The sequence below is a fragment of the Neoarius graeffei genome, chromosome 13, assembly GCF_027579695.1.
Source record: "Neoarius graeffei isolate fNeoGra1 chromosome 13, fNeoGra1.pri, whole genome shotgun sequence".
Taxonomy (NCBI): Eukaryota; Metazoa; Chordata; class Actinopteri; order Siluriformes; family Ariidae; genus Neoarius; species Neoarius graeffei.
This window is the reverse complement of record NC_083581.1, coordinates 79,832,904-79,847,952: the sequence shown is the minus strand read 5'-3', so window position 1 is coordinate 79,847,952 and position 15,049 is coordinate 79,832,904. Positions and strand designations below refer to the sequence as shown.

Sequence of the window (15,049 nt, the reverse complement as noted above, 5' to 3'; positions counted from 1 at the left end):
TACGGCTTCTTCTTTGAACTATAGAGTTTTAGCTGGCAACGGCGGATGGCACGGTGAATTGTGTTCACAGATAATCTCATCTCATCTCATTATCTCAAGCCGCTTTATCCTTCTACAGGGTCGCAGGCAAGCTGGAGCCTATCCCAGCTGACTACGGGCGAAAGGCGGGGTACACCCTGGACAAGTCGCCAGGTCATCACAGGGCTGACACAGACACGGACAACCATTCACACTCACATTCACACCTACGGTCAATTTAGAGTCACCAGTTAACCTAACCTGCATGTCTTTGGACTGTGGGGGAAACCGGAGCACCCGGTGGAAACCCACGCGGACACGGGGAGAACATGCAAACTCCGCACAGAAGGGCCCTCGCCGGCCCCGGGGCTCGAACCCAGGACCTTCTTGCTGTGAGGCGACAGCGCTAACCACTACACCACCGTGCCGCCCGTTCACAGATAATGTTCTCTGGAAATATTCCTGAGCCCATTTTGTGATTTCCAATACAGAAGCATGCCTGTATGTGATGCAGTGCCATCTAAGGGCCCGAAGATCACGGGCACCCAGTATGGTTTTCTGGCCTTGACCCTTACGCACAGGGGGCATTCCAGTTGACATTTCTGTCTAGGACTTGTCCCGGAAATCCTAACTTCCCAGTACAAATGGAATGCATTGTGATACTGTATCAAATGTTAAGTCTCACTCACAACCCGCCGTAAGTGTTTTGGACATGCACGGTTCGCAGGGTTTGGTAGCTCGCAGCCGTGCCGCAGGGTCGTGGTGAACCCAGGGGAAAGTTTGGGGGAGGAGTACAGGCAAAGTACTTGTCAAGTACAGGTTGCACGCCTGACTTCCTTGAGGTGTGGGAAAAATTGTTCCGTTAGCCCATGGAAAGCGTATGTCTGATGCACGTGATCAGTGCGTGTTCAGTGAGTGTGGAGTAAGTGAGACTTGCATTTTACCAGTTTTCTGCGCTCTGAGTTCGGGCCGCACTTGTGAAGCGTGTGTGATGCATGCGATTAGCACATTACAATCACTCATAACTTGCGTGTGATGCAAGCCAGGAGTGGGTATAAAACCAGCGTGTCTGCAGCATTCTGCATCTGTCTTTCGGCTGAAGAACATTGGATATTTTGTGGGAAAAATTAAAACATTTTCAGTTTAAAGTTTAGAAAATGGGACCCAAGAAGAAGCGAGCAAAAGTGAAGTAACCCAGCCTGAAACAGCAGAGGGGGAGGAGGAGGAAGAGTTTGATGATGATGGTAGCAGCACCGGCGAGCCCTGCACGGACAGGGAGAAGGCCGGCAGAAGGCACAGCACCCCACCAGAGGGATTTTCACAGGTAAATACACATGATTTAAACATTCATTTCAGTGTTTATATGCTTATGTAATTAATATTATATATGCTGATTTTCATGTATGTTTCAGCTAACGACGCCCAGAAGTGAGGACATTGCAATCCCATCATCACTGTCGGGCCATTGTGCCATGCTCAGTGATAAGGACAAGGACCCCGTCCCACCACTCAGCAGGAGTAGAAGCAGGACAGCAGCTCGGAGTCAAAGTCAGAGTGTGTTTCAGTGCTCAACTGGGCTATTTAGTTGGGATTTTTGTACAGTGTAATAAAATGCATTATTCCCTTATACTCATGTTTTATTATTTGACGTTTGCATGGTAAATTAACATATACTCAAATAAAAACAGCAAATGAAGTGGTCTTCTTCCCTTCTACAATGCTACATACTACATGATCGATTCCTTGGTTCCTCCCCAATATATATACCCAGAGTCTTGCCCCTCATGTCGCATGCAGGTTGCGTGAACGCCACACATAGGGGTAGAAAGTGAGATGCACTTCTGTCTTGCGGGCCGCACAAATAGCAAGTGTGGAATACTTGTGTAGTACTTCTGAGGCATGTCATTTGTACAATGACCATGCGTCACTCATGCGTCTTACTGTCATCGCAAAAAGCCCCTACTAGCTGTACTGCTGACTTGGTTCAGGTATACAAAAGGAGTACGGGTCCTGTACGTAGTGTATGCATTCTTGATTTGTCGCAAGACCCATAGAATTTGCATGTGCAGGACCAAAAGTCTCCACGGGCAGTCTGCGACCTTCTACGGTGCTGTACACACACAAGTGTCATGCAAGTCTCAAGCACATTTTTGCCAAATTTGTTTACCATAGACTGCCCATAGCAGCACGTATGGCAGGCTGTGAGTGAGGTTTTAGTTATTTGCAATACATCATCAGTGACAACACCATGTGCTAGATATTGGCTAGCTCATCATTCTAGATAATATTGCCAGATGACAAAATTTGGGGTCTTTCGAAAATTTGGGTTATAGTCACTGGGAAAGAAGGTCAATTGAACTAATACTGCATTTGAGACACATTAGATGACCAAAAGATTGTGGACATCTGACTATCACACTCACATATGAATATCTCATTCCAGATCTAATCCCCCTTTGCTGTTATGATGGCCTTCACTCTTCACTAGGTTTTAGAGCATCGCCGTGGAGATTCAGCATTACGGTCAGAATTACAATTCCTCCCAAAGGTGATCAGTGGGGTTGAGGTCAGAGGGTTGTGTAGGCCACTCAAGTTCTTCCACTCCAATTTTGGCAAACCATGTCTTCATGGAGCTCACTTTGTGCACAGGGACATTATCATGATGGAACACATTTGGGCTTCTTATGCTACAGCATACGAAGACATCCTGTATAATTGTTTGCTTCCAACTTTGTGGCAACAGTTTGGGGAAGAGCCACATATTGGTGTGGTCAACAAATGTATGTGGACACTTGGCCATGATAGTGTATTGTGTATTACAGGTAGCTTGCTATTCTGACATGGTAATTAATAGAATGACTGTGAGTTAGCCTAGTGGTTAGTGTGTCTGCCTCTCAACTGGGAGATCGTGAGTTCTACTTGCGGTTGGGTCATACCAAAAACCATTGTAAAAATAGTACCTATTGCAAGGCACAGATGTGAGTAGGGAGTCAAGCTCACAGTTACCAGAGGACCAGCCCCCCACTGTAACTCTAGCTATGTAATAGGCAAGAGACCAAGAGCGATAGAAATGGAGATTGGTGCCACCTAATGTGCTCTAAGGGCCTGGTTAGTACTTGGATGGGAGACTGCTTGGGAATACCAGGTCTTGACATGGGAGGGACTTTGACTTTTTTTTTTTTTTACTTACTAGAATAGTATGGGATTTGGAATGGAGACCATGACTACAGTCCTATTCAGTGGGCATTAGTTCTCTGTGAGGAGGTCAAGTCAAAGTCCCTCCCACACTAGGATCTGGTCCCAGTACTAACCAGCTCTTGAGGTGCATGGGTGCCATGCCGATCTTCATTTCAGGAGCCCTTGCCTATTATATAGCTGGGGTTACAGTGGGGGTCTAGTCCTTTGGTAACCACAAGAGTTTGACTTCCCATTCACATCTGTATTGCAGCATGTCTTGCCAGATGGCCGTAGGTACCATTTTTACGATGGCCTTTGATATGACCCAATGGTGAGTGGAACTCCCAATCTTCCAGTTGAGAGGTGGACATGCTAACCAATAGGCCAGCACACAGTCCAGTCGAGAGGTGGTCAAAAGTCAAAGTCCCTCTCATACCAGAACCTGGTCTTCCCAGGCAGGCTCCTGTCCCAGTACTAACTAACTCTTTAATGTGTATGGGTGCGGCACTGATCGCTGTTTCAATAGCCCTCGGCCTCTCGCCTATACAGATAGGGTTACAGTGGGGTGCTAGTCCTCTGGTAACCATGAGAGTTTGACTTCCCCACTTGCGTATTGCAGTGTGCCTTGTCAGACGGTAGTAGGTACCATTTTTTATGATGGTCTTTGGTATGACCCGACGGCGAGTAGAACTCCCGATCTTCCAGTTGAGAAGTGGACATGCTAACCACTAAGCCAACTCATAGTCCAGTGGGGAGTTGGGGTGCTGTATTATTACCAGAGTATCTCTTCTCTTGGATTTAAGTCCCAAACCAAATCCATCATGTCAATACTTATTATGGGCTGCTTGTGTATACCACTCGGACGATTACACCATATTTGACCTTCTGTAACATGATCAGAGAATCGATGCTTCTGCAGGTTGTAGCTAGTTAATGAATTCCTATCACAGGTACAACCTTCATATTCAGTATATTATAGTGTTTTGGTCATGTGAGCTATGACTGCATGGCCACGCCCCCTACAATAAGTTCTTATAATAAAGGACAAAACAATCAGTTTGTATTAAAATGAGGTGTACAAAGTACACATGGAATTTACAAATATGTGTACATTGTGAAGACACACCCATCTGTTATTTATACAGTGATTGCTTATCACACTTAGTGATCACTTCATAGTCATTTTAAAATTACTTCAAAGACATGCAGTGTGTCTGGAAAAGAGATACCATATGAGGTGTAGCAGTTTTAGTGTGGATAAAGAAAGGTTGTGGCAGCTGTGGTCAGAATAGCAAGTGTGTGTTTCAGTCTCCCCAGGACTGTGTATGATCAACAGGCACTTTTTGATGACATCATCTCAGTGTTATCATGTCAGATTTCCATTGGGATGGGAGGGTAAAAATCAGGAAGTGAGGGAAGAGATCAAATGATAGAATGAATGATAAAAGTCTTTCTTAGTGAAACATACATTATGTGATGTTTTGTATCAGGATTTGAAGTCATTTGGAAAAAAAATGCTGTAAAGGTCATGAGCAATGGAAACGCAGTGCCTGTTATTGGTGTGTGTAGTGACGTTGCATGTTCAGGCGTGGTGTGTTTTGAGAACCCTCATCCCGGCACCTTTTAAAGTGTAGCTATGAATTAGCCAGCTTTATCTCAGGCTTTGTTCAGTCAATCCCACCATTCTCTCCAGGGTGGTCTCATCTGAAGCACAGAACTGTGTCTCCTGACCTGCAAGGAAGTGTGTGTGTGTGTGTATGTGTGTGTGTGCTCACAGAAGAATGGCGTAAAAACAGAATGCATGCCAACAATGTTCAGATTGTTCCACTAGTGATGATAAATGAAGCTCTGTCATCAACGAGCTGAGGAAGACAAGGCGTTTCCATACCAAACATCGTCCAACACTTGGAATGCTCTTATCAGAAACATGAATTCATGAACTTGGGCCGAGTAGGACATGGCCTTGCAGTTGAGAAAAGAATATATACAGTGTATCAGCTTGTTTGTTTTGGGTCTACCAGTTCCCAGCTGATGGATTGATGACCAGCTGTGTCCTTCACACTTTGAGTCATCTAAAAAGGACTTGAGGTTTCTCTCCATGGAGACTTCATCAACGTTCTCCAAAACAGGATTGTAATCTATACTGCAATTTCCTCTTCTTTATCCTTCAATAATAGTCCATTTTTCTCCTCAACCCCTAGTCCTTTTGAAAATTAAATGTTTTCTTGTATTCTTGTTCATGGTGTGATGGTTGTGACTCACAGGAAAGCCACTGAGCACAAAGAAGCTTAGAAAACATCTCCAGACATTTACATGATGTCTTGATTTCCAGAATGAAAGCTTGTTTTGGATAAAAACAGCTATTGTATCCAAGAGCTAACAGACACCTTTGACTGGCTCATGTTCCTTTGATTGGCAGAGACATGACCATCCTACTTGAAAATAGGAGAAATTTCTCTCTCTCTCTCTCTCTCTCTCTCTCTCTCTCTCTCTCTCTCTCAGACTCAGATGGTGTGAGATTTGGAATTCTTGTTTAGATGTTTCAGCAGAGCTTTAGCTAATGGTCATCTATTTGTAAAAGCTGAATGATACTCTGGTCAATGAAGTCTGATCCAATATAAAGTGTGTTATTAAGGTGTTTGGTCACCATGAGCCACCGGAACAGCATCAATGTGCCTTGGCAAAGATTCTCTGGAACCGTTCACTAAAACACTTTCCTTCAGTTGGGGTTTTGATGATAGAAGTAGAAAGTGTTGTAGCTCTCACTCTCACTGTCTGATCTAGTGAGTGTAAAGACCATGGCATATCATTTATGTAATTTTCATCCCTGTGAACCCTCGTGCCCTGTGCATGGGGATGGAGTGGGCAGTACGGTGGTGTAGTGGTTAGCACTGTCACCTCACAGCAAGAAGGTTCTGGGTTCGAGCCCAGTGGCCAATGGGGGCCTTTCTGTGTGGAGTTTGCATGTTCTCCCAGTGTCTGCATGGGTTTCCTCCGGGTGCTCTGGGTTTCCCCACAGTCCAAAAACATGTGGTTGTGTTAACATGGGGCAGCCTTGGGTATGCTATGCCGTAGCATGGCTGCTCACTGCTCTGGGTATGTGTGTGTGCTCATTGCTCACGTGTGTATGTGTTCACTGCTTCAGACGGGTTAAATGCAGAGGAGGAATTTCACTGTGCTTAAGTGTACATGTGAGGAATAGTGTTCTTGTTGTTCTTCTTATTGAGTCACCCTGAAAGAGACCACGCCCATCAGGATAGAAATGCTTTGTCATAGGATAAAAGTGATCAGTCAAAAGAAGTGAAGCCAAATAATGCCATAATAATAAAACAAATGAACAAATAAATCAATAACTGCCCTCCACAACATCTGCACTCATTAGGATTCTCAACTAATTGATTAGTTTATTCATTTTCTTGACTATTTAATAATTGAACACATTTTAATAATCAAAAGTCAAAATCCCTCTCACGCCAGAATCTGGTCTTCCCAGGCAGTCTCCTGTCCCAGTACTAACCAGCTTTTTTGAGGTGTATGGGTGCAGCGCCAATCTCTGTTTCGATAGCCCTCGGCCTCTCGCCTATAGAGATCTTGCAGTCACGTGACCGGAAAGTACACAGCCGCCATCTTGTCGGTAAAAAACACCGCTGAATACTGCTGCACTCGTGTACAGAATGGATCAATTTCAACCGATGGACTACACGGCTCATTTTTCTAATGAACAGATAACTAGATATATGTCTAAAATAAATGATCTACAGATTAGTGACCCTTATGGCTTACCGGACGGAGTTTTCACGACCGGATTTTGAACTGCCAGCGGAATACCCAGACGTGTATAATTACCTCATTAACTTTCCCTCGCTGTTCAGTGGTGAAGCACTGCGTGCTTATAAATCTCTGGACAGTTATCTTTACAGAAATTCAGGATTTGTCAGCGACTCAGATGTGGCATCTTGTAAACAAGAATCCTCATTGGACGGCTAAGTCACTTAAGTATTGAGTATAGCACTGACCAGCCGATTATAGAATAGAATAAGGTAATTCCAGCTGTAATTCCAAATCGTCCGTGTTGTTTACCATGGATCTGGCATTGGAGAGGTAGAGGCTTAGCAGTGGAGATTTGAGTGGCTGTTTTCTGAGCTTAGTCAACAGGCCGGCTCTGCAGCCTCGCTTTTGCTTCCGCTCCCGGCGCCGCCTCCTTCGCTTTGCTTCCGATAACAATCCACAGAGACCCCACTGGTCTCGCTATCTCGTCCGGAATGTTGTGCATGCGATGGAAATCACTACAAACCGTCATTTTCTGCTGGAAACCCATGTCCAGTAAGTCCATACGGTTGTAGTGGATATTGAAGTCCGGTACAGATGAACAACATGCAAAAATACACACAAAAAACATTAAAAACGTGCACAGGTAGGGAGAGCTTGTAGCCGCAGCCGTTGTAGTAGAATTGTATATAGTAGGGTTTTCCAGAAGAAAAGGTAGAAGTAAAAGCAGAAGTAGAACCAGAAGTAGAAGTAGAAGGCGGAAATATGGTGTTTGACCGACAAGATGGCGTCTGTCACAATCTGGATCGGCTGTGACATCACATGCAAGTGCTCCATACAGCTAGGGTTACAGTGGGGGTGGGGTCCTCTGGTAACCGTGAGAATTTGACTCCCCACTCTCATCTGTATTGCAGTGTGCCTTGCCAGATGGCGGTAGGTACCATTTTTATGATGGTCTTTAGTATGACCCGACTGCAAGTAGAACTCGCAATTTCCCGATCAGGAGGTGGACACGCTAACCACTAGGCCAACTCGCAGTCACATTTTAATAATATGAGTAAATAAAAACTAGACACAACTTTTATTCTGTCCCATAACTAAATTACTAATAACTAAGTTATTAGTAATTTAATTGAGTAAATTATATTATTATTATTAACTATGTTATTATATTTAATAAGTTATTATCTTTAAAATTGAAATTAAAGTATATGCAAAATCGGTCTTTAAAAAATGTTTTTTTTAACTGAAAACTCTATGTATTTATGAAAAATTTATAAATTGCTTATTTTTTTATTTCTTATGTAAAATTAAATTTCAATTAAAATGTAACTTTTAACACTAATACTAACAGAGGTGGACAAAGAACCCAACTTCATTACTTAAGTTAAAGTCCAGATCCCACTGGTCAAATGTTATTCAAACACAAGTGAAAGTTGTACAGTCAAAATTTTACTTAAGTTAAAGTACTGAAGTATTTGCTTTTAAAAATACTTAAGTATTAAAAGTACATTTTCTGTCGCCGCACTGTTGTATTATTGCCACAACACTTACAAAACCTAACGCCTCTGAAACAATTGACTGCATTTACTGACTAACTTGTAGAACCAGTAGAATAAACACCTGGTAGAACATTACAAAATGAAACACAACTGAACTGAAAAAGAGCCACTGTCATTTTAATTTTTTTTTTAAATTGCAACACTTCCCCACCCCCACAAAGCAGTATGGTACTATAGTGTTCTGACCCGGTTCTGGCAGTGTGTGCACACATGTACTGTATGTGTATGTTAATCATTAAGGCAGTGGAATAGCTGTAAATGCAGCTTGCTCAGAAAATAAAAAGGGCAATCCAACCTGATTAAAACCCAGATCCACACCTCGAGCTTAATAACTGCCCAACAACAACATTGCTTTAAGCAAGACAAAAAAAAAAAAATGCAAGACCATCATCTGACATCAAAACAAAAAATTCCAGCAATTTGTTGTGACTGATTAGTACAATACTGTCCATCTCACAGGTCTCACACGCGTGTGTGTGTGTGTGTGTGCGCATGCGCGCACGTGTAATTGTATGTATTCATGCACATACGAATCTACCTGCAGAATCATGGTGGTTTAACGTTAAGCTAGCTAGTGAGTGAAGCTCCACCTGACATGCTTGCAAACTCTTTTCAAACTCAAAGTCATACTGGGTAGCTAACGTTACTAGAAAAGAAAGATTTCTACATTTGGTTTAACTGGCAAGATTATGCTAAAACATAGCTCTGAAAGGACTTCAGATAAGTTAATGTTATTCATGTTAGCATAACTCCGTTTTTGCATGCTAACTAACAATGTCCATGTTAACTAGCTATGTGTGAATGTTAGCCGTGGACAAGGCTCTGGCAGCTTGGTGGCAAAATCCATAGAAAGTCATTTGACCAACCAGATTGCACAGCTATTGCAATGTTATTGCTCGCTCTAAAAGCACAGACAACTTCATTAGAAGCTTTCTCTTAAAACAAATCATTTACATTCCTCAATATGTTTCTGCAGGTTGGACGGCAAGTTTTTGTAGGCCGTGATGTGGTTCATTTTAAGCAAACATTTAAAACAAAATGACTCTTTATTCCTTTAAGAAAACTGAAACATGGGTTCTAGCTATAGCCATGGGTGCGTCTGTTCCCCAGAAGAATCGCCTCCTTCCATTCTGTCATCAGCTGATCGTGTTCAATAATGCTGCGGAGAAATCATTGAACTTGATTTTATACAGTCTATGGATGTGATGTGACCCTAGTGATTACTGATCGGCTGTCTCAGTGTCACCTGTGAAAAAAACAATCAAGTTTTCGAAAAGAAAAGAAAAGAAAAGAAATCCACTTTCAAAGCTGCTTCATAGTAACGAGTAATGAGTAACGAGGACCTTGATAGAAATGTAGTGGAGTAAAAAGTGCAATATTTGTCTTTCAAATGTAGTGAAATTAAAGTCATAATTTGCCAAAAAAAATAATACTCAAGTAAAGTACAGATACTCAAAAAGTGTACTTAAGTACAGAACTCAAGTAAACATTACTGTCCACCTCTGTATACTAATAAATATATTCATATTACAGTAGCAATTTTTTTAAGCAAAACCAGATGGAAGCCCATTTTTCTGTCACAAACAGTTTGTCAGTAACATCTTTAAAATATTTTGTGTACCTTTCATCAGTTGTTGGTTGAAATTATTATTTTTAAACATTTTATTATTTAACATTTTTATGTTAACCTCACTTTTTTAAACCTTTATTCTTTTTGTAATTATGCTTTTTGGTTTCTCACTTTTTTTGCATAATAGTACAATTTGTGTACAAATGCTATAGGAGCTATAAAGTGAGTAGCATTGATTATCTCATTACAGTGGCACCTGTCGAGGGGCGGGGTTTATTAGGCAGCAGGAGAACAGTCAGTTGTTGAAGTTGATGTGTTGGAAGCAGGAAAAATGGGCGAGTGTAAGGATCTGAGAGACTCTGACAAGGGCCAAAGTGTGATGGTGAGATGACTGGGTCTGAACATCTCCAAAATGGCACATCTTGTGGGGTGTTCCCGGTGTGCAGTGGTTAGTACTGAACAAAAGTGGTCCAAGAAAGGAGAACTAGTGAACCAGCAATGGGGTCATGGGTGTCTCCATTTTGGAGATGCTCAGACCCAGTCATCTAGGTGTCAGCATGAACTTTTTCAGCAGTTTGTACTAGAGTAGCTCTTCTGTGGGATCAGACCATATGGGCTAGCCTTCGTGCCCCATGTGAATCAATGAACCTTCAATACCCATGACCCTGTCAGGAACGTCCCACAAGATGGGCCATTTTGAAGATGCTCAGACCCAGTCATCTCACCATCACACTTTGGCCCTTGTCAGAGTCTCTCAGATCCTTACACTCGCCCATTTTTCCTGCTTCCAACACATCAACTTCAACAACTGACTGTTCTCCTGCTGCCTAATAAACCCCGCCCCTCGACAGGTTCCACTGTAATGAGATCACCAATGTTACTCACTTCACCTGTCAGTGGTTTTAATGTTATTGCTGATCGGTGTATATAAATCTCATCTCATCTCATTATCTCTAGCCGCTTTATCCTGTTCTACAGGGTCGCAGGCAAGCTGGAGCCTATCCCAGCTGACTACGGGCGAAAGGCGGGGTACACCCTGGACAAGTCGCCAGGTCATCACAGGGCTGACACATAGACACAGACAACCATTCACACTCACATTCACACCTACGCTCAATTTAGAGTCACCAGTTAACCTAACCTGCATGTCTTTGGACTGTGGGGGAAACCGGAGCACCCGGAGGAAACCCACGCGGACACGGGGAGAACATGCAAACTCCGCACAGAAAGGCCCTCGCCGGCCACGGGGCTCGAACCCAGGACCTTCTTGCTGTGAGGCGACAGCGCTAACCACTACACCACCGTGCCGCCCCGTGTATATAAATATATATACTATATAAATCTATATAGGAGTCAGATTAGATGGACCAGCATGGGCTTACAGTGGACAAATATGAATTCCATACTATTATTATAATTCTGTATCATGCTAAATAGTAACCCAGTGCTCACTGAGGATCTAAGAAGTGAATAGTACTGTTAATGTGTGTATATGCTGCAGAGAATATCGCATATCCTGGAGTGAGACTTGCTCAGTAGTTTACAACACTGACATTTCTGCAACCAAATCAAATCTATTTCCAAAACTGTCTCATTGTGTGCAGAGTGTGTGTAGAGGTGTGTGTGTGTGTGTTCAGATATGAACACAGGGACTCTCTGGAACCCCTCCTGCAGTAGTATGGAGACTATCAGTGGGAGTGCACAGTGGATTAAAGCATACCGACACACTTTGGAGTGAAATCTCCATAGCCACTTCAAAGATGGATATTTTCACTCTGTGTGTCTTGACATGATCGACAGAGCAGTCTGGTCATGTCCTCATGTCTTATACAACCTCCGCAGCTTTCTATAGCTCTCCAAAATGTTTTTATGCCTCTCAAAATGTTCAGTCCTCCAAGACATTTTGGATCATCTACTGAGAATACATGAAAGTGAATGTGTTTGTTTAGGTGCTTTATAATCCTGAATTTGTGCCTGTGAGGTACATCACGACTGGTGAATGATGACACATTTAACCTGCTATGCATGATGTCACATATGAGAAGAAGAAGAAGAAGAAGAAGAAGCAGGATGTTTGGAACAAACCATTCCTAAATGGGGGGGGGGGGGGAATCTGATATACCACTCATGAGCTGTGTCATTACATGCTAGGTCACAGCGCTGGACGTCATGTGATCATATGTGCTGTCATGAGTATGACATCCCAGAATTCAGAAGATCTGTAGAAGAACCTTGAATAAGCAGAAAAGCAGTACACATCGGTTCAGGAAGGAAGATTTCGGCAAAAAATAAGTAAAGAATATAACACCTGAGGGGTGTGATGTTAAAGAACAGTAATTAGTGATGCAGTGGTGGTGAAGCCGAGTTATTCTTAGCACCCCAAAGTTGATTATTTCCCAATAACAGTAATAACAAAACACGTTCTGACCAATAAGAATTGAGAATTTAAGAGCACTGTGGTATAAATGCACACGATGTTTCATAGTGGATCAAACAAAATAAATCTGGTGTCTGACATTTGCTTCTTTTGCTCTGGAGCTTGATTTCATTTTTCAATGACTTTTTTCCTGAATAACCTGATCATTTCAATCAGGTCAGAACATATAAAGCAACAAAACACTGACGGAGAAATACAGATCTAATGTTATTCCTATTAGGAATCACACTAGTGGGTCCTTGTCATTCAGAGACTGAGCATCGGGCATTTCTTTGAGCTCAATCCAAATAATTCCCATTTCTGGCCGCAAAACCAAATGTGGTTTGCATTAGATTGTAATTATTTCAATAAAAACAGCAGCAGATGTTATGAAAGGAAGAAAAGAAGAAATATGAACTACCACCCAATGGAATAGTCTCAAATAAAACAAGCTGTCAATAGAATCTTGATGGATATGAATGACTATTTCTATGGAAAACGCGGTTCTGTTTTAAATGTTGTGTCATTGTTGGAGTTTCTGAGTCTGTTTTTCACCCTGGACATTTTGATTAATGTGCAGTCATTAAAATCATCAATCTGCTGAGGATCATAGTGCCGTAATTCATCTAAAATCTTTATACATCATCTGCTTTGTTTCTTCCTTCCTTCTGTATTTCTTTAGTGACTTCATTACTTATTTCTTTATAATCCGGAGAATCCTGACATTCAGCGTAGCTTGCAGTTTCATGTCATGCTTATAGTAAGCAGATAGCACAGCCTGTGGAAAATCACTGCACTGAAATCGATGAGTAATTGAACTGGGACGTAATTTAACTGAAGCACTTTGGATTAATGTTGACATGAAATGAATGCTTACGAAAGGATTAAAAAAAACATCTTAAAAAAAGAGAAAATATTCGGTTAAAATTAGGGATGCAAGGCCTTACTTAAGTATACCTTTTGGGAGGGGCAAGGCAAGGCAAGTTTATTTCTATAGCACATTTCATACACAGTGGCAGTTCAATGTGCTTTACAGCGGTATAGGCAAAACAGTAAACAATAGAAAATAAAATTACATAAAATAAAGGGGGAAGAAGAGAGAAAAAAAATAATAAGAATTAAACAATAGTAGAAATAAAATAATAAAATGAAGTAAAAGTTCAGTAAAAAACAGCAGAATAAAACAGAATAAAAGTTAAGTAAAGTTTAAAACATGTAAAGATGATGATATTAATCAGTGAGCAGAAAGCATCTGAGAACAGCTTGGTCTTTAGTCTAGATTTGAAGCTGCCAACAGCAGGAGCATTTTTAATGTCCTCTGGCAGTTGGTTCCATAGCTGTACTGCACAGTAGCTAAAAGCTGCTTCACCACACTTTGTTTTAACAACAGGTTTTACCAGTAAATTTTGCTGCTGCGATCTGGTAGATCTGATTGGGTTAGGCCGCTGCAACATATCAGAGAGGTAATTGGGCCCTGTACCATTTAGAGATTTGTACACCAGCAGCAATGCTTTAAAGTCAATTCTGTAGCTTACTGGAAGCCAGTGAAGGGACCTTAGAATTGGAGTAATGTGCTCTGTTCTTTTTGTTTGTGTGAGAACCCTCGCCGCTGCATTTTGAACCACCTGAAGGGGGGTTAAATCTATAGCAACCAAAAACATACTTCAGGTTGTCCTGCTAAAAGAACTATTTAACAGTTATTCCACGAACTCAAGTCGTGCATGAGCTGATCGGAGACGAGGCGCGCAGCACTGATATCGAGTGGAATAACTGTTTTATTCTCTCCACATTCACTGGATTTTGAGAAACAGAGCATTTTTATTTTTTGAAAATTCAATAAATAAAAACTTTATACAAAACGTCCAACAAAATCATTTCCGCTTAGACGGACTTCTTAAAAACCCGTCAATGGCGGCATGAATTGACTTTAGTGTTGTTTTTTGTAGAAAGTGCCGTCTTGCTGTTGTGCCGAGGAATAGAACAGCTTTAGACATTTATTTAGTTCTTCCTTGGACATTTTAGTTCTGTAATTTTTGAACTTCTTTGAGCTTCTGAACCAGCCAAAAAAAAAAAAAATCAAGAAATTTTAATGCTTCAAGATGAATAATGTAAACAACCCAGTGAAATGACAGGAGCAATTTGTGAAAAATGCGATAATAATGATTCTTGAAAAATAAAAAAAGATAAGTTCTTACCATCAAATACTTTTATTCCATATTGTGTTGCTTTTTGTATTTTGGGGGGTTTTGTTTTCGAGTAGAATTTTTATTTCGTCCTTGGTTGGTTCAATAACACACTCCGCCATTTTGTTTTTCTCTACTCATGGTATATGAGCTGATATCCTAGTAGTAGAGTAGCCAATCAGAGGATGCAATTGCTTATATCCAGTGAATGTGGATAGAATAATAATGGTTGTACTGTATATACTGTACATAGCAGTGGCGGCTGGTAGTCTTTCAAACAGGGGAGGCTGGTCGGTTACGATATTTCCAGATTTTAAAAGAAAACACATCAATTTTGCCCATACTCTTGCCTCTG

At 41.6% G+C, this 15,049-nt stretch overlaps 1 protein-coding gene across 2 annotated transcripts in view; it reads left to right on the top strand.

Moving 5' to 3' along the window:
• The window catches only part of LOC132897184 (leucine-rich repeat-containing G-protein coupled receptor 6), a 188,658-nt gene that overhangs the window by 50,770 nt on the left and 122,839 nt on the right, over positions 1-15,049 (top strand). The window contains exons 1-2 of one of the 2 annotated variants that reach the window (XM_060938606.1): positions 1,180-1,342; positions 1,431-1,572. The exons of the other annotated variant lie outside the window; for it this stretch is intronic. The gene's annotated coding sequence lies outside the window, so the exon portion shown is untranslated. Of the gene's footprint in view, positions 1-1,179; positions 1,343-1,430; positions 1,573-15,049 lie in introns of those variants that run through there. 2 annotated transcript variants of the gene reach the window in all.